Source organism: Podarcis bocagei (assembly GCF_964188305.1).
Source record: "Podarcis bocagei genome assembly, chromosome: 1".
Taxonomy (NCBI): domain Eukaryota; kingdom Metazoa; phylum Chordata; class Lepidosauria; order Squamata; family Lacertidae; genus Podarcis; species Podarcis bocagei.
Genome location: NC_138125.1, coordinates 16,198,078 through 16,217,496, shown reverse-complemented (window position 1 = coordinate 16,217,496; position 19,419 = coordinate 16,198,078). Strand labels below are relative to the sequence as shown.

Sequence of the window (19,419 nt, the reverse complement as noted above, 5' to 3'; positions counted from 1 at the left end):
GTATTCATATTATTCTTAATGTTATTAATATTAATATGTCACTTTTATTGGGTCAGGTGCTCTTGCAGAACTTATTCCTTAAACACCCAAGGCTTTGTGTGGCTTATGATTCCCATGTGTGGCTTATTGGATAGAACAGAAGATGAAAGTCAGTCTCCTACGTCCACCTGAGGCAGGTGTGGGCAAATGTGAGGAACTTTTGGCCCTCCAGGTGTTGCTGAACTACAATTCCCATCCCCCCGGTCAATGGCTATACTTGCTGGGGCTGATGGGAGTTGTAGTTCAGCAGAACTCTGAAGGGCCAGAAGCTTGCCACACCAGCCCTAGGGCCTTGCATGGCCCTCAACCTAATTTCATGCATCCTTGCCCTACTTGTAACTTCATATGGGTGGCAAGGGTTTTCTTTGAACCGCCTGAGACCACAGCTATGTGGTCCCTGGCAGATTACCCCCAGGGAATATGATTTTCAACAAAAGAAAAAGATGATCCACTCCTGAGCTAAGGAAATTCAGAACTCTAAGCCGATAGGCGTATAACATGGGTAGGCAAACTAAGGCCCAGGCGTTGGATCCAGCCCAATCGCCTTCTAAATCCGGCCTGCGGACGGTCCAGGAATCAGCGTGCTTTTACATGACTAGAATGTGTGCTTTTATTTAAATGCATCTCTGGGTTTTTTTTTTGTGGGGCATAGGAATTTGCTCATTTCCTCCCCCTCCAAAATATAGTCCGCCCCCCCACAAGGTTTGAGGGACAGTGGACTGGCCCCCTGCTGAAAAAATTTGCTGACCCCTGGTGTATAATGTCCTGAATCCCTCCCCACCCACCCCCGCTGGTAGTTTTCATCTGAATACAGCGGTACCTCGGGTTACATACGCTTCAGGTTACAGACTCCGCTAACCTGGAAGAGTTACCTCGAATTGAGAACTTTGCCCCAGTATGAGAACAGAAATCGTGTGCCGGCGGCGCAGTGGCAGCAAGAGGCCCCATTAGCTAAAGTGGTGCTTCAGGTTAAGAACAGTTTCAGGTAAAGAACGGACCTCCGGAACGAATTAAGTACGTAACCAGAGGTACCACTGTACACAGTTGGGGGAGGATGCAATCTACCTGTGCTATATTACTTTGCATGGGGTGCGCATTGCAGTGTGCATTGCAGTGCATCCCCACTACCTTCTTATGCAACATTTGCACATTAATACCTTTCCTAGGGTTGGACTGAGGCTGGAAGAGGTTCTGATCTCAGGTCTCCCTGTGAATGGGTTCCTAAGAAACCACTGCGGAGCGTGTCAGGAAATTGTACATTAGACAATCTGAATGGCGTCATTATCTGAGCGGAGTAAGTAATTTGGTCTGATAATTTGTTTGAAAAACAAGGCAAGACTTAGAGAATGATTTAGCGCGGACATGCCAACCCAGATCTAGTCAAACAAAAGGGAAGATAAGAAGAAGGTATCTTCCCACGCAGATCAGAGCACAGTGGAGGAGATGCAATTTTCTTTTTAGAATAGTTTCATACCGGTTATTCTTGAGATTCTGTCTTTTGTAATTAGGATGAAGGCTTTTCAGTGGCTCCAATTTTGACTAGCTTTCTCGGGATACATTTTCCGCAGTCCTTGTTCCTCTCCAACCTCTTTTATGATAAACTGGTTCATATAAAGGAAAGCTCAAGGAAAGTCAGGTACTATGGCGCAATGGCGGGGGTGGTGGGCAGGACGATAATTTATTATGATTGGGGCAAGGTCACTGATCCTCAAATCTGAAAGCCTCATCTTACGGTATTAATAGATCTGGAAAGGCATCTGTTGGTGAGAAAAACAATAAAACTGTACCTGTAAAGATTTATAACTGCTGGAAGGGTAACAGAAGAGATCATTCCATATGTAATTTATGGGTTAATTTTGTTATCCATAAGTCAGCTAAGAGGGTGGCTGAGGTGATGTTACTTAGCAACCAGGCAGAGTGCTGTAAGGTAGTTTGTGCTCTGTAGTTCTGAGGGAGTTTTCTTCCATATGTTTGGCTGGATGTCTTCCTGATCTGTACAAGGCCTGAAGTAAGAAAAAACCAAAACTGCTCCGTTTATTTCTCACATTACCCCCCCCCCCGCCCCGCACTGCTCCGGTTCCTCAGTAATGCATTTTCAAGACTTTTCTCTCTGGACTTTGTCTTATTTAAGTGACTATGCTAACCAAAGCAGCAGGCACAAGAGTCCAGAAAAACAAACCCGCATAACAATTTAGCTAAAAACATTATTATTATTATTTAATTTTTTTTAGCTATAGTTGATTTAGCAAACTCGACATTTCTAGCTGATTCCTAAGGTACACACCCACTTTATGATTTTAATATATGATGCCATTTTAGAATAAAAAAGCAATACATACATACATACGTACATGTATGCCCCCCCCAAAAAAACTGCTGCTGTATAAATTTATTATTTATACCCCGCCCATCTGGCTGGGTTTCCCCAACCATTCTGGGTGGCTCCCAACAGATTAGAAACAGAATAAAACATCAAATATTAAAAACTTCCCTAAATAGGGCTGCTTTCAGATGTCTTCTAAAAATCAGAAAGTTGTTTATTTCCTTGACATCTGGTGGGAGGGCATTCCACAGGGCAGGTGCCACTACCAAGAAGGCCCTCTTCCTGGTTCCCTCTAACCTCACTTCTCGCATTGAGGGAACCGCCAGAAGACCCTCAGAGCTGGAACTCAGTGTCCGGGCTGAATGATGGGGGTGGAGATGCCCCAAATCAACAGTTTTGCAGTTGAGTTCCAGGGAATCCCAAAAAGGGGAACCAAGATCACTAAGGGACTGAAACAAATTCTCTGTGAAACAAATTCTCTGTGAGAAAAGATTACAGTGGTACCTCGGGTTAAGAACTTAATTCGTTCCGGAGGTCCGTTCTTAACTTGAAAGTGTTCTTAACCTGAGGTACCACTTTAGCTAATGGGGCATCCCGCTGCTGCTGCCGCACAATTTCTGTTCTCATCCTGAAGCAAAGTTCTTAACCCAAGGTACTATTTCTGGGTTAGTGGAGTCTGTAACCTGAAGCGTCTGTAACCCGAGGTACCACTGTACAATGTTTGGGGTTTTTTAGCTTGGAAAAAAGGCAGGAGAGAATGGCAGAGGTGCACTTCTTTGAAAGAAGCAAACAGACCTCTCTCATAGCATTAGAAACCAGGGTCTTCCAACGAAGAGGAATGGTGGGGGAATTCAGGGCCAACAACCATCTTTTCTGCCTCAACTCCAAAGGCCAGAAAGCCCCCTCAGAAGTCTGCTGGAAGCAGCTCTCGTATGCAGGCTTTTCAAGAGCTGGAGGGTGGGAAACAGATACCTTTCGATGGCAGATGCTGGCCAAATTCGAACCGCACATTTAAAGCACTACGATACCACTTGGAACAGTCATGGCTTCTTCCCCCAAAGAATCCTGGGAGTTGTAGTTTGTGAAGGGTGCTGAGAGTTGTCCTTTATTCCCTTCACAGAACTACCGCTTACAGAGCAGTTCCCAAACCATCGATCCCTCTTCCCAGAGAAATTGAGGGATTTTGTGGGGGGGTTCAGATTGGTTCCCCAACACCACCAGAAAAATCTATCACCTATGTTTTAACAATCTAAATGTTTATACAGTACTTGGGGAGAGAACCTTGGCCAGATGAGGAGAGAAATGGCGAACGAGTCTGTCATTCTGGAGGGAGGGAGGGATGACAAATACCGTCAGTGGTTGGGGGTAAAGGGACATCTCTTCAATGCTTTAAAAATTACAATTCAAATTAGAATCTGGAATGTGCTGGTCTCTTGTCTGCCTTGGGAGCTCTAGTACTCCATTAATGCCTGAACCCTTAGGAAGAATTACGTAAGAAGAAGAAAAAGAGAATTAATAGTGTAGAAGGCACCATTGCGATGCAGTTCACGTACCACCCTGTAATTCATAGGTTATGAGTCTGCCCAAGCTGTCTAATTCATGGGTGTGATTATTTAAACTTCTTTTTTTTTGCCTTGTAAGGTGGGGGGTGGGGAGTCTCTCTGTGGATTTATAGTTTTCAGTGGAAGTTTCAAATTCACCATTTGAAATGAAGCCATCCAGAAGTAAGGGCTTTGCCTATAAATCACAGTATTACAATATGGCGCTCTGCTCCGATCAGGGGTGGGAGTTTGTGGCCCCCTAGATGTTTCCAGTCAACAATTGCTATAATCCCTGGCCTGCCTTATTAGAAGAACAAGCTTTGCCACGGGCAGCATGGCTGTCTCTGAAGGGGAGACACCAAAGGGGCTCGATCCTTTGGGTCATTACTTTAGGGTGTCAGAGGCACAGGGGGCAATTGCACTGTCGGTCAGAATATGGAACTGTACTCCAGGTCCTGTAAGAAACAGGCCTATGACCCTCACTTGGGGCAAAAGCCTGGTAGAGGGCAAGTTTGACTTGGTGATTTTACCCCTGAGTGAGAGACAGGGGGAGGAGTGTTGAAGTGGACTTGCTGCCTTCCTCCTGACATTGTGGGGTGCCGAAATTCGGGGTGCCATCTTCCCGGACGCCACCTTCCCATTTTTTTAATCGCAAGAACACGGTGACCATTTGGGTTGCTGTGATCTCATGCAATTTCACGCTGTGGTTCCTTTCCCCAAAAGCGCTTTTTCGGTCAAGGCATCCAAAAAACACATGTTTTGGGGTACCGCACAAGATGGCAGCCCACCCCAAAGTGCTTTTTTTCAGGAGAAGATTGCACTGCAAAATCATGTGAGATCACAGCAACTAAAATGGCTTTCATGATAAAAAAACAGGATGTGCTGGTTTTTCTGGAACACTTGTGGGGTATGGGATGCTCCTACTACTGGGCCATAGTTTATTATCCATGGCCTGATTCCCACAGTTTTATATGGTGACGCTGGATGGTGGTGGTAACACACCCTCCAACATTTCTCCGATGAAAATAGGGACATCTCGTTCCATAATGATAACTTTACTATTTATACCCTACACTTCTTACTGGGTTGCCCCAGCCACTCTGGGCATATATAAAACGTATACAAAAACATAATAAAACATTAAACATTTAAAAAAACCTTCCCTATGCAATCATACCTTGGTTTTTGAACAGCTTAGTTCTCAAATGTTTTGGCTCCTGAACACCCCAAACCCGGAAGTGAGTGTTCCAGTTTGCGAACTATTTTTGGAAGCTGAATGTCCGATGGGGCTTCCGTGGCTTCCAGTTGGCTGCAGGAGCTGCCTGCAGCCAATCAGAAGCTACGCTTTGGTTTCTGAACGTTTTGGAAGTCGAACAAACTTCCGGAATGGATTCCATTTGACTTCCAAGGTACGACTGTATAGGATTGCCTTCAGATGGATCGGGGGTCAGATAACACCATACCACCCAACATTTCGCCAATGAAAATATAGACGTCCTAAGGGACATTCTGGGATCAAATCAGAAACCGAGACAGTCTGGGACTGTCTGTGGAAAACTGGGCCACTTGGAGGGTCTGTAGCAAAATCTGTCTGGGTGGACAGGTAGCAGAGAGTTGCAAAGATGATGGCAGGCAGTTAAGAGTGGAGAGGCTGAGCACCATTTGGAGAGGAGGCCTGTTTCAGCCCCCAGTCCCCCAGCCCCCCAGCCCCCCAGCCCATTCCTTTGGAAAGCACTGAGGCTGGACTTGCCAGAGTTCCTTGGGGAGAGGAACTGACGGTGAGAATTTCAGCTCTTTGAGGGAAATAGGGTTCTCCTAGCAACTCAGCTGGAGCTACAATTCCCAGAGGGGTTTAGCAGTGATTCCTTTTTCTCCACGAACTCTGGGAATTGCAGCTCTGTGAGTGGAATACAGGTCTCCTAAGCTATGGTTTTCCCAGTAGTGATGTATGGAAGTGAGAGCTGGACCATAAAGAAGGCTGATCGCTGAAGAATTGATGTTTTTGAATTATGGTGCTGGAGGAGACTCTTGAGAGTCCCATGGACTGCAAGAAGATCCAACCTATCCATTCTAAAGGAAATCAGCCCCAAGTGCTCACTGGAAGGACAGATCCTGAAGCTGAGGCTCCAATACTTTGGCCACCTCATGAGAAGAGAAGACTCCCTGGAAAAGACCCTGATGTTGGGAAAGATGGAGGGCACAAGGAGAAGGGGATGACAGAGGCCGAGATGGTTGGACAATGTACTCGAAGTTACCAGCATGAGTTTGACCAAACTGTGGGAGGCAGTGGAAGACAGGAGTGCCTGGTGTGCTCTGGTCCATGGGGTCATGAAGAGTTGGACACGACTAAACAACTAAACAACAACAAACAACTCTAAGCACCTTTATCAAACTACAGCTCCAGGGATTCTTTGGGGGGATGGTTAAAGTGATGGTTAAAGTGGCCTTTGTGCCATGCAGATATGGTCTGATAGGTATCTGAGTATGGTATCAGAAAGAATGATGATGCGACAACAGTGTAGGTGTGGACACACCTTTGAACAGTTCTGCTTTCTTAGAAACCTTTACACCTGCAGGAACCGCAGTGGGGGAATGGAGGAGTCATTAGAAATGCCAAATGATTGCAACGAGCTTTGAAATACTGCAGGGAACTCATCAAAGCTGGCTATAAATACTCTTTAAAATTACCATAAGCTGTCTGCAGCTGTAGCAGAGAAACCTCGGGCAAATGGTCACTCATTCACTCGGGCTGAACTCGTACGCCTCCCTTCCTTCAGGAGAAAAGTTTCCTGGGCTCTCAACTTCCACAGGCCTGTAAGAAGATCCAGGAGAAGCCTTTTATGTGGTCAGATTCCTCGTGGTGGGAGAGTAGCATTTATGGCATTCTTGAACCTGGGAGGAGGCAGGCAGCGAGGCAGGCAGGCTGTGTTGCAGCTCGTAGACCTCAGACACCAGCGCCAGCCCCTCTCAGTGCCAGTTCAGCAGCACCCACTGCACAACACTGTTCCCACTAAAGTTTCCATGCACCCAAGTCTTTGTGCATTGTGTGAAAGGAGAGTGGGCATGAACTGGTGGGCATGAACACATGCAGGTTAATAATAATAATAATACAGTGGTACCTTGCAAGACGAATGCCTCGCAAGACGAAAAACTCGCAAAACGAAAGGGTTTTTTTGTTTTTTGAGCTGTCCGCAAGACGATTTTCCCTATGGGCTTGCTTTGCAAGACGGAAACGTCTTGCAAGTTTGTTTCCTTTTTCTTAACACCGTTAATACAGTTGCGACTTGACTTCGAGGAGCAACTCATAGCACGCGGTGTGGTAGCCTTTTTTGAGGTTTTTGAAGACTTTGGTGATTTTTGAAGCTTTTCCAAAACTCTTCCGACACCGTGCTTCGCAAGACGAAAAAAATCGCAAGACGACAAAACTCGTGGAACGAATTAATTTCGTCTTGCGAGGCACCACTGTAATAATAATAATAATTTTTAATTTATACCCTGCCCTTCCCGGTTCAGGGCAGCTAACAACAAATTTAAAACACTTAATTGTGATACAACAAAAAACAGCATAAAATACAGTATAAAAGCGTGAAAAACAATAAATTCAAAAATCAATTTGAAAATCCATCCAATAAACATTAGATGATCACCAGGGATAGCTGGTTAAATTAATCCTATTTGGGCCAGCGAGGAGGCCAGGGGAGAAATAGCTGTGGGATCCCAGAGCGGGTAATCTTCATAAAAAGGGGAGGGGAAGGGAAGGAAGGGGAATAAAAGATCAGGCTAAGTTCAAGTTGAAAACTAGGTGGAATAGCTCTGTCTTACAGGCCCTGCAGAAGGAGGTTAAATCCTGCAGGGCCCTGGTCTCCTGGGACAGAGCATTCCACCAGGTTGGAGCCATCACTGAGAAGGCCCTGGCCCTGGTGGAGGATAATCTGACCTTCTTAGGGCCTGGGACCTCTAAACTATGATTATTCATGGACCTTAAGGTCCTCTGCAGGGCAGACCAGGAGAGGCGGTCCCGTAAATAAGAAGGCCCTAAGCCACAAAGAGTTAGGCTCCCCTTTCCTACAGCCCCCCCCCAATCTGCAGATGTTGGTGGTACGTGTCAGCTGGCATGGCACCACTTCTTCCCTGTGCATGCAAGTTCATATGCGTGTCACAGAATAATGTCAGAACAGCCTAGAATGAAAGACTTTGCAAGTATGTCTTGTAAAGCAGAGCAGGGAATCACATTGTCTTGGGGGTAATTTGTTTGGGGTGGGTGGGTGTGCACGTCACCAGTGATAGGGGCCAGATCCCAAAGCGAATGGCAGACCCTCCAAGTGTCCCTATTTTCCAGGCATGTCCCTGATTTAGAGAAGCCATCTGGTTTCTGGATTTGATCCCGGAATGTCCCACTTTTCCCTAGGATGTCCTTATTTTCATTGGAGAAATGTTGGAGATCCCAGGGCACGTTACAGCGCAATGCAATTTTGCATGTTATTTTCACCGACAGATGCATCCATCTACACATCTTACACGAGCATATGTATTTTCGTGCACATTACTTGGCTGGAGAACTTCGTAGCAAAATTCAGAGAAGTGCGGATTTCAAAGGATGGCTGTATTTCTCTCCATTGTGCTCCCCACTGGCATATGGACCCTGGAAGGTTTCCCACGAGGGAATGCAAACTGGGGGGAAACAAACCCCCACCCCGTTGCAAAGGCTCAGATGCAATTGTGGATGGGGTTGTGTGTGTGAAGCCAACAAGAATAAGGACACTCAGGAAATCCAGAATGAAGTGCACGTGTAAACACAGCTGAAGCGTGCCTTATTTATACCGTAATTAACATAGTTGGATTCTTCCAGCTCTCTATTTATAGTGCTGTTTTTTCCCCTTCTTTCCAAAAGCTGTTAAGTCCAATGTCCTCTAGAATGCCAGTTCAGCACTTTCTGGGTATCATTGCGTTTCTCCAGCCAGAGTTAAGCAAGGGCAGCTTATTAGTTATACTGTGATGGACTGAACCCAACTATTGAAGGAACTTTCCAAGGTAACGACTGAATAATAATGTTTGGATTTTACTTATTTAAAAAGGGAGAAGGAAGATGAATTGCGGTTTTACCTTAATCAATTGTGATGCCTTCCCGTGGCCTAAACTGGCCTTGGATCGCTCCAGAAGGTTTATAACGTTCTGCCTGGTGTGGAGAACGTAGATGCAAAAAATCTCCACCCCTCACCGCTGTGTCTACCTTTCAGGGCCATCCAGCAAGACTGATTGGCAGAAAATTCAAGGCCAGAGATAGAGAAGTATTTCTTCACGCAGCACAAAGTTAACCCGTGGAATTGGCTGTCTTAAGATGGCTTTAAAGGGGGACGGCCGCATGAGTGTACACGCAATACAATTGGCAGGTGTACAATTTGTGTACCTGTGGGCCCAGGTATTTGAACTGTACAACTCCATAAGGATACACTCTGTTGTGCAGATGTGAGTATGTGTGTAAAGACCTGTGCTTGGTATAACATGCGAACAAGCCTTTTGAGACACATTCATGGAGAATGGAAACTACCCAAATTTGTACTTCCCTGGCTTAACCAATGCATCAACCAAAACACGACTAATGCTATCAAAATTCTTTGGGATGTTGCTCCACTCCAAAAGGCCACGGGGTGCTTTACAGCAGACATTCGAGGTAAAAACACTTGCTTTACTACAACTTATAATAAAAGCATCATCATCGAACTGTCCACAAATTACTGCGGTCACAATTCCCACATCCCAAAGCCTGCTGGAAAAGGCGGGTCTCCACCTGTTTCCTGAAAGAAAAAAATGACGTAGTTGGGTGCACCTCAGTGGGGAGAATGATCCACAAAGGGCTCCAGTGAGAGCCAGTGTGGTGTAGTGGTTAAGAGCGGTGGACTCATAATATGGTGAACCGGGTTCGCTTCCCTGCTCCTCCACATGCAGCTGTTGGGTGACCTTGGGCCAGTCACACTTCTTTGAAGTCTCTCAGCCCCACTCACCTCACAGAGTGTTTGTTGTGGGGAGGAAGGGAAAGGAGAATGTTAGCCGCTTTGAGACTCCTTCAGGTAGTGATAAAGCGGGATATCAAATCCAAACTCCTCCTCCTCTTCTTCTTCTTCTCCTCCTCCTCCTCCTCCGTAGGCTCAGCCTCTTCAGGGGGCTTGGGTGTCTCTCAGCATTTAGGGAGAGGCCTACGCAGGGCAAGGACAGTCATCATCATCATCATCATCATCATCATCATCATTTATTTGTACCCCACCCATCAACTGGGTTGCCCCAGCCACTCTGGGCGGCTTCCAACATATATAAAAACATAACAAAACATTAAACATTGAAAAGCTTCCCTATACAGTCATACCTTGGTTCTCAAAGGGATTTCTGTTCCGGAAGTCTGTTCGACTTCTGAAAACGTTCGGAAACCAAGGCACGGCTTCCGATTGGCTGCAGGAAACCGCAGAAGCCCCATCGGACGATCGGCTTCCAAAAAACGTTTGCAAACCGGAACAGTCACTTCCGGGTTTGCGGCATCCGGGAGCCAAAACATTCGAGTCACAAGGCATTTGAGAACCAAGCCACGACTGTACAGAGTTATACAGAGTACACTTGCCTCAGGCCTGAGGGCTAAGCTGGCTGGAGTCCTTTGCCAGGGACTTATACCGTCATGCCAAGAATGCCCGTGCCTCCCAGCTGACTGGGGATACCCACCATAGGCCTCAGGCAAGCTCTGCACAGGCATGTTCAGGGATCTCCAGAGGCTGTGCTGTCAACGCCTGGGCTTCCCTCTCCTCTCCTTTGCTATTGTTGACCTGCACCCGGCTCCTGAGCGCCTTCCCCCAGACTTTCCCGGCAAATGCCTCGCAGACACGGCCGGTGCCTATGGGGAGGCTGCTGGTGGAGGGTTTTTTTAATTCTCACTGGTGGCACAGAACCCCACAGTTCACTAGTCTCCTCCCCAAGATCCTCTGCCTCTTCCTCCCACTGCCCCACCAGCCTATCCCCAGCCATGCCCTCTGTCACGTCCCCTCTCTCCCCAGCCCCTTCACCTTCCAGCTCCTTCCAGTCCCTGCCAGTGATTGGCCCAAGGGCCACCCAGCGAGCATCGTGGCAGAGCAGGGATGAAACTAGGACTGCGCTGAATTGATACGAACCACTCCTTAGTAGTGGCCTCCCCACCTTGAAATCAGCTATTTTGTTTTGGCTATGTAAACAGAAACTCGGCTACTGTCCTCTTGAGTTGGAGCCGAGTGCTTTTATGGCCAGCTCTTTTATTACGCTAATGAATATCGACCCACTAATTGTGGCTATTGACGCTTTATCTATTTCTGGTCGCTGTTCGTTATCATGAAGTCAACCATTATAGAGCATTGCCTCTCTTGTTTGAGGCACTATCCACAGCGCTGGAGGAAAACGGTTTTATTCTTCAGCCTCTCTGGTGCCTCCTAAACCTGTTTTGGGGGTTCCCTGAACCCTTCCAAGCAAATTTGGGGCAGGGTACAGTGTGTCAAGTGGGGAAGTGTACATCCTTATGCTAACTAAATAACGGATTGGATACTGTCCAAACTGACCAAGGATAGCTGAATCCATCGCGGGTTTTCCATCCATGGTCTGCAGCAGATCAGGACTGTTGAAAAATAAGCAGGAATTTTAGTGAGGAAGAAATCGGGCGGTGTTCTTTGGCACTCACAAGGTGGATTGTCATTTCATATAACCCGGGAAGTGTGAATTTACCTTTGAGTGTAGCAATCAAGGGGAGATGCAGCAGCCACAGATCCCAAAACCTGTAGTAAAGGTAGGGCCCTTCCAAGAGGCCATATGCCTTATATATTTACACACACACACACACACACACACACACACACACAGTGGACGCTCGGGTTGCGAACATGATCCGTGCGGGATGCACGTTCGTTGCCCACAGTGACGCATCTGCGCATGCGCGGGTTGCAATTCGGTGCTTCTGCGCATGCAATTGAGCGCTTCTGCATATGTGCGATCCCCGAAACCCAGAAGTAACCTATTCCGGTACTTCTGGGTTTTGGCGGGTCCGTAACCTGAAAAAGCGCAGCCTGAAGCGTCTGTAATCCGAGGTATGACTGTACACACACACACACACACACACACACACACACACGTGTATACCTAAAGGAATGTCTCCACACCCATCGTCCAGCCTGGACCCTGAGGTCCTGCTACAAGGGCCTTTTGGCGGTTCCCTCACAGGGAAACAGGCAGAAGGCCTTTTTGGTAGCTGCACCCATCCTGTGGAACACTCTTCCAGCAGATGTCAAAGAGTTAAACAACTATATAACTGTTTTGAGAAGTTTTTAATGCTTGATTGTTTCTCCCTCCTCCAGTTCCCCTCTGTTTTTGTTGGAAGCTGCTCAGAGTGGCTGTGGCAACCCAATCAGATGGGTTGGGTATAAGAAAATAGTGATAATAATGATTAATAATAATAATAATAATAATAATAATAATAATAATAATATACTGAATCAAACCATTAGTCTATCTAGTTCACTATTGCTTATTCTGACTGACAGCAGCTCTCCACAGTCTCATCATCTTAGGCAAAGGTCCTCCCAAACCTTTTGAACAGGAGATTCCAGGGATCAGGACCACAGCTCCAGCTTTGAAGTGATCCCGGGTCCCTTCCTCTGTTAGTGGGCTTACCTGGTTGCAGGTTGCAAGGTTATGAACCGCACTGGGCTGATGGTTCTAGTCACCTTATTAATTCCCTAGAACATTCCAGCAGTGCCATAGTGTGCACAGGCAGTTGCCCTGCACGCAAAATTGTTAGGGCTGCAAAGTTTCAACATCCAGTGCTGCGTCAACACAGCTGCACACTTCTGTTGCTGTGCTCTGTTGAAAACAGCTTCTCCTTGCGAACCAGGAAGTGACCTCTCCAGAAAACGGAATGACTATTCTTTTCTTATCTCAGTGGTTGCGATCTTCTGGGTGACATGAACGCCGTTAGGCAGTTGAATGTGCATGTCTACTCCATCCGTTTCCCTCCCTCCGCACAGCCCCGGGCACTGGCAACCTACGCTACGCCACTGCATTCCAGAATGATGCTAGACCCAGGGGCACTGTGGGGATTTTACAAGGTTGGTTTGGTTCACCTGCTTGTCAGATCTGAAAATAAATGTAGGCTCAGCAGCGGGCCTCACCAGTGTGGGGTTCAGGTCCTGATCCTGGCACTGCCAAGGATTGAACTTGGTAGTTTCTGCAAACAAAGCACACACTCTTCCATCAAGCTACCATGATAGGGGTTGCCAACCTTTTGGGCCAGGTGGGAGCATTTCGCAGTGGAAGAAGTGCCATGGGCACCAGTCACAAAATGGCTTCTGCAGGAGGTGTGACATAGCCACAGGGGTGTGGCATAACACACAATGACTGCCATATCCAAAAGGGCAGCAAAAGGCACAAGGCTATAAAATGTTACAGACATGCCTCTGCATCGGCCACCCTATCAATGGGGGTTGTAGGGAGCATCTATACCAGACTTTTCTACCTTCACTCACAGAGAGATGCTCTTTGCACCTCTCCTATACTCAGGAAGGATGGGAGGATGGGTGTCCAACCCTGGCACCCAATGAAACATGGACAGGCTTAAGGGTGTGTGTCCATCGCAACAGGGACTGAGCCAGGAACAAAGCAGAATGTGCAAACAGTCTCTCGTTCATTGTGGGTTTCTGAGAAGGTGCTGGCGGCCACACTGGTGGCAGCTTCTGCTGTACCCTCCTTTGCTGTGTAAATTGCAAAGGCAGTTTATATCCTCCATAAATGCATATCTTCTAGGTTGCAATCTTGCCAATCTATAAGCACCCAACCGGAAGAGTTTATAAATATGTTTTTCCCCCGAGCCATCATGCCGCAGACGTGAATTGTCACGTACAGCGCGCTTTCCATAATCATTCCCCTTCCTCGCTTTCTTTTTAACGACCGTTTCATAAACTGGAAAATGCCGTGTATGAAGTTACTCCAAGATAGATCATATCGTTGCTTCCCACTGTTCTGTGAAGCACGCTTGAAAGGATCCCAGCGTATCGGTAGATCTTGATTTATATATATATATATATATATATATATGCTTTCGTAGATTTTCACGGGTACAGGAATGCAGGTTTTGGTGTCTTCGGGTGTCTTCCCGTGTAAGAGTTGGGGTGTCTAGGCGACGTTTCGACGAGGTCTCACTCGTCATCTTCAGGCTGGTGCTTTCGGCTTCTTGTTACTAGAACAGAGCAGGATCTCAGTGTTTGAGTTCCTATAAATACTGTTGAGGGGGTGTGGTGTATAGCCTCCAACGTTCTGGGCAGAGAGGGAGTTCCCAGGTTAGTGTGCCTTTTCTTCTTTTGTTCCTTAATTACTTGAGGGATATCTTGAGTGATTTCTTGAGTGATATTCTGAGTACCACTTAGGAGGGTCATTAGGTGTGGATTAGTTGCTAAAGCTTTCGTGTCTTGACCTCTTGAGCTTGTGAAAAGTTTTTCTGAGAAGATGGCTGTACTGCACTTAGTTGTGCTCTGGCTTGGCTTCGTGTATAGGGGCGAGCTGTGGTTTTGTGCCCTGTGCCAGCCAGATCTGTGTAGGGATTGCAGGGGGGTGCAGCATCCGGAGGTGCCACTATGGTTTGGCTACTGGATGGTGTCTGTACTTTATCTGTGGAGAGGGTCTGGGTTTGGGTCTGGTGTGGTTGATTGGAGATGGCGTTCTGTGTGTCTCTGGTTCTGGTGTCGGTTTTTGTGGGGAGGGCTAATTTCCAGATGTCTGGCAGGCGGGACGTGTCGTCACGCTTGTTCATGTTGTGAGGGTGTTTCTCTATCTCGATGGCTTCCATGATTATTCTCTTGTGGTGATGTTCCATGTTAAAGAGCAATTTGGAATCTGCAAAATTAATTTCGTGTCCTGTTTCTTTCATGTGTTGGTAAAGAGAGGAAGTTTTTTCTTCTTTTTTGACGGCATTCTTGTGTTCTGCGATACGTGCATTTATTCGTCTGTTTGTTTGTCCAATGTACGTGGCTGGGCAGACTTTGCAGGGTATTTCATAGACCCCTTGGTTTTCTAACTGGATTTTATCTTTTGGGTTTCTGAGGATATTGGCTATTTTTTGGTTGGTGCAAAAGGCTGTTTTGATATTGTGTTTATGGAGGATTTTGCTAATTTTATCTGTAGTGCCCTTGATATAAGGAAGGAGGGCCATGCCATTGTTTTCTTCTGTGTCTTGGTTTTTGGGGGGTGTTTCTTTTTGGATTAGCTTCGTAACCCTGTTTTGTTGGTATCCGTTGGCGATTAACACATTTGAGAGATTCTGTAACTCAGTTGTCAAGTGGTCCTTGTCAGCCAGGCGTTTGGTTCTGGAGATGAGAGTCTTGGCTACGGAGTTTATTTGTGCAGGGTGGTGGTGTGATTGTGCATGTAAGTAGCGGTTGGTGTGTGTTTTTTTCCGGTAGATAGTGTGTCCTAGGGAGCCATCAGGTTTTTTGTAGATTAGGACGTCAAGGAAGGGAAGTTGGTTGTTGGCTTCTATTTCCATAGTGAATTGTATTTTGGGGTGTAGGCTGTTGAGATGTGTGAGGAAGCTATCTAGTTTTTCCTTCCCGTGTGGCCAAATTACAAAGGTGTCGTCAACATATCTGAGCCAAAGTTTGGGTTTGTGTTCTGACTTGTCTAAAGCATTGGTTTCAAAGTGTTCCATGTACAGATTTGCGATGACCGGTGAGAGGGGTGATCCCATAGGTGCTCCTTCTATCTGTTTATATCTTTGTCCATTGTGGATGAAGTACGTGTTGGTTAGGCAGTGGTTGGTCAGGTCCAGGATGTATTCGGGGGGATTGTATTTGTTTTGAATGGCTGTCAAGGCTTCATTAATGGGCACTTGTGTGAAGAGAGATACAACATCGAAGCTCACAAGTAGGTCGTCGGGATGTAGGTTTTGCTTCTTTATTGTTTCTATGAACTGGAAGGAGTTTGTAACGTGTGAAGCGATAGATTCTGCATAGGGCTGAAGTTGCTTAGCGAGAAATTTAGCGAGATTTTGTAGAGGTGAGCCTATGGAGCTGACTATTGGTCTGAGTGGTGTTCCTTCTTTGTGTATCTTGGGGAGACCGTAGAGTTTGGGGCATCTGGATGATTTTTCTCTGGGGATGATTCTTAGCTGGATTTCTTCACTGATAGGAGAGGCTTTTATTTTGGATTTGGTGGTTTTTTCCAGATAGGTGGTGGGATCTGTTTTTATAGGTTGGTAGGTAGGGTCTTGGAGTAGATTTGATAGTTTTGCTTGGTAGTCCGATGTGTTCATCACAACAGTGGCATTACCTTTGTCTGCTGGGAGAATGATTATGTTGTTGTCTTTCCTCAGGTTGGTGAGTGCTTTCTGTTCTTCTTTGTGTAAATTGCTTCTGGGTGGTTTGCTGGAGCAGAGGATGTTGGTGACTTCAAGTCTGATTTTATTGGCTTCATCTGGGTTGATTTTGGTTAGGCTAGCTTCGACTCCGCATATGATGTTTTCCGTGGGGATGCGTCTCGGGGCGACTGCAAAGTTGAAACCTTTGGAGAGTACACACCTTTTGGAGAGTACACAGATCTGGCTGGCACAGGGCACAAAACCACAGCTCGCCCCTATACACGAAGCCAAGCCAGAGCACAACTAAGTGCAGTACAGCCATCTTCTCAGAAAAACTTTTCACAAGCTCAAGAGGTCAAGACACGAAAGCTTTAGCAACTAATCCACACCTAATGACCCTCCTAAGTGGTACTCAGAATATCACTCAAGAAATCACTCAAGATATCCCTCAAGTAATTAAGGAACAAAAGAAGAAAAGGCACACTAACCTGGGAACTCCCTCTCTGCCCAGAACGTTGGAGGCTATACACCACACCCCCTCAACAGTATTTATAGGAACTCAAACACTGAGATCCTGCTCTGTTCTAGTAACAAGAAGCCGAAAGCACCAGCCTGAAGATGACGAGTGAGACCTCGTCGAAACGTCGCCTAGACACCCCAACTCTTACACGGGAAGACACCCGAAGACACCAAAACCTGCATTCCTGTACCCGTGAAAATCTACGAAAGCATATATATATATATATATATATATATATGGAGGTTTTGGTGTCTTCGGGTGTCTTCCCGTGTAAGAGTTGGGGTGTCTAGGCGACGTTTCGACGAGGTCTCACTCGTCATCTTCAGGCTGGTGCTTTCGGCTTCTTGTTACTAGAACAGAGCAGGGTCTCAGTGTTTGAGTTCCTATAAATACTGTTGAGGGGGTGTGGTGTATAGCCTCCAACGTTCTGGGCAGAGAGGAAGTTCCCAGGTTAATGTGCCTTTTCTTCTTTTGTTCATTAATTACTTGAGGGATATCTTGAGTGATTACTTGAGTGATATTCTGAGTACCACTTAGGAGGGTCATTAGGTGTGGATTAGTTGCTAAAGCTTTCGTGTCTTGACCTCTTGAGCTTGTGAAGAGTTTTTTTTTTTTTTCCTGAGAAGATGGCTGTACTGCACTTAGTTGTGCTCTGGCTTGGCTTCGTGTATAGGGGCGAGCTGTGGTTTTGTGCCCTGTGCCAGCCAGATCTGTGTAGGGATTGCAGGGGGGTGCAGCATCCGGAGGTGCCACTATGGTTTGGCTACTGGATGGTGTCTGTAATTTATCTGTGGAGAGGGTCTGGGTTTGGGTCTGGTGTGGTTGATTGGAGATGGCGTTCTGTGTGCCTCTGGTTCTGGTGTCGGTTTTTGTGGGGAGGGCTAATTTCCAGATGTCTGGCAGGCGGGTTTTTGTGGGGAGGGCTAATTTCCAGATGTCTGGCAGGCGGGACGTAAAGAAGAAGAAGAAGAAAAAACTTCCTCTCTTTACCAACACATGAAAGAAACAGGACACGAAATTAATTTTGCAGATTCCAAATTGCTCTTTAACATGGAACATCACCACAAGAGAATAATCATGGAAGCCATCGAGATAGAGAAACACCCTCACAACATGAACAAGCGTGTCTTCGGGTGTCTTCCCGTGTAAGAGTTGGGGTGTCTAGGCGACGTTTCGACGGATACCAGCAAAACAGGGTTACGAAGCTAATCCAAAAAGAAACACCCCCCAAAAACCAAGACACAGAAGAAAACAATGGCATGGCCCTCCTTCCTTATATCAAGGGCACTACAGATAAAATTAGCAAAATCCTCCATAAACACAATATCAAAACAGCCTTTTGCACCAACCAAAAAATAGCCAATATCCTCAGAAACCCAAAAGATAAAATCCAGTTAGAAAACCAAGGGGTCTATGAAATACCCTGCAAAGTCTGCCCAGCCACGTACATTGGACAAACAAACAGACGAATAAATGCACGTATCGCAGAACACAAGAATGCCGTCAAAAAAGAAGAAAAAACTTCCTCTCTTTACCAACACATGAAAGAAACAGGACACGAAATTAATTTTGCAGATTCCAAATTGCTCTTTAACATGGAACATCACCACAAGAGAATAATCATGGAAGCCATCGAGATAGAGAAACACCCTCACAACATGAACAAGCGTGACGACACGTCCCGCCTGCCAGACATCTGGAAATTAGCCCTCCCCACAAAAACCGACACCAGAACCAGAGGCACACAGAACGCCATCTCCAATCAACCACACCAGACCCAAACCCAGACCCTCTCCACAGATAAATTACAGACACCATCCAGTAGCCAAACCATAGTGGCACCTCCGGATGCTGCACCCCCCTGCAATCCCTACACAGATCTGGCTGGCACAGGGCACAAAACCACAGCTCGCCCCTATACACGAAGCCAAACCAGAGCACAACTAAGTGCAGTACAGCCATCTTCTCAGAAAAACTCTTCACAAGGTCAAGAGGTCAAGACACGAAAGCTTTAGCAACTAATCCACACCTAATGACCCTCCTAAGTGGTACTCAGAATATCACTCAAGTAATCACTCAAGATATCCCTCAAGTAATTAATGAACAAAAGAAGAAAAGGCACATTAACCTAGGAACTTCCTCTCTGCCCAGAACGTTGGAGGCTATACACCACACCCCCTCAACAGTATTTATAGGAACTCAAACACTGAGATCCTGCTCTGTTCTAGTAACAAGAAGCCGAAAGCACCAGCCTGAAGATGACGAGTGAGACCTCGTCGAAACGTCGCCTAGACACCCCAACTCTTACACGGGAAGACACCCGAAGACACCAAAACCTACATTCCTGTACCCGTGAAAATCTACGAAAGCATATATATATGTTGTATCTCTCTTCACACAAGTGCCCATTAATGAAGCCTTGACAGCCATTCAAAACAAATACAATCCCCCCGAATACATCCTGGACCTGACCAACCACTGCCTAACCAACACGTACTTCATCCACAATGGACAAAGATACAAACAGATAGAAGGAGCACCTATGGGATCACCCCTCTCACCGGTCATCGCAAATCTGTACATGGAACACTTTGAAACCAATGCTTTAGACAAGTCAGAACACAAACCCAAACTTTGGCTCAGATATGTT

General features: G+C 46.4%; 1 long non-coding RNA gene across 1 annotated transcript; it reads left to right on the top strand.

The window, feature by feature from the left end:
* Positions 1 to 1,942: 1,942 nt before the first annotated feature.
* LOC308587671 lies at positions 1,943 to 9,424 on the top strand. The gene is made up of 3 exons (XR_014008512.1): positions 1,943 to 2,047; positions 8,795 to 8,934; positions 9,141 to 9,424. It is a non-coding gene; the product is annotated as an uncharacterized lncRNA (long non-coding RNA).
* Positions 9,425 to 19,419: the final 9,995 nt, after the last annotated feature.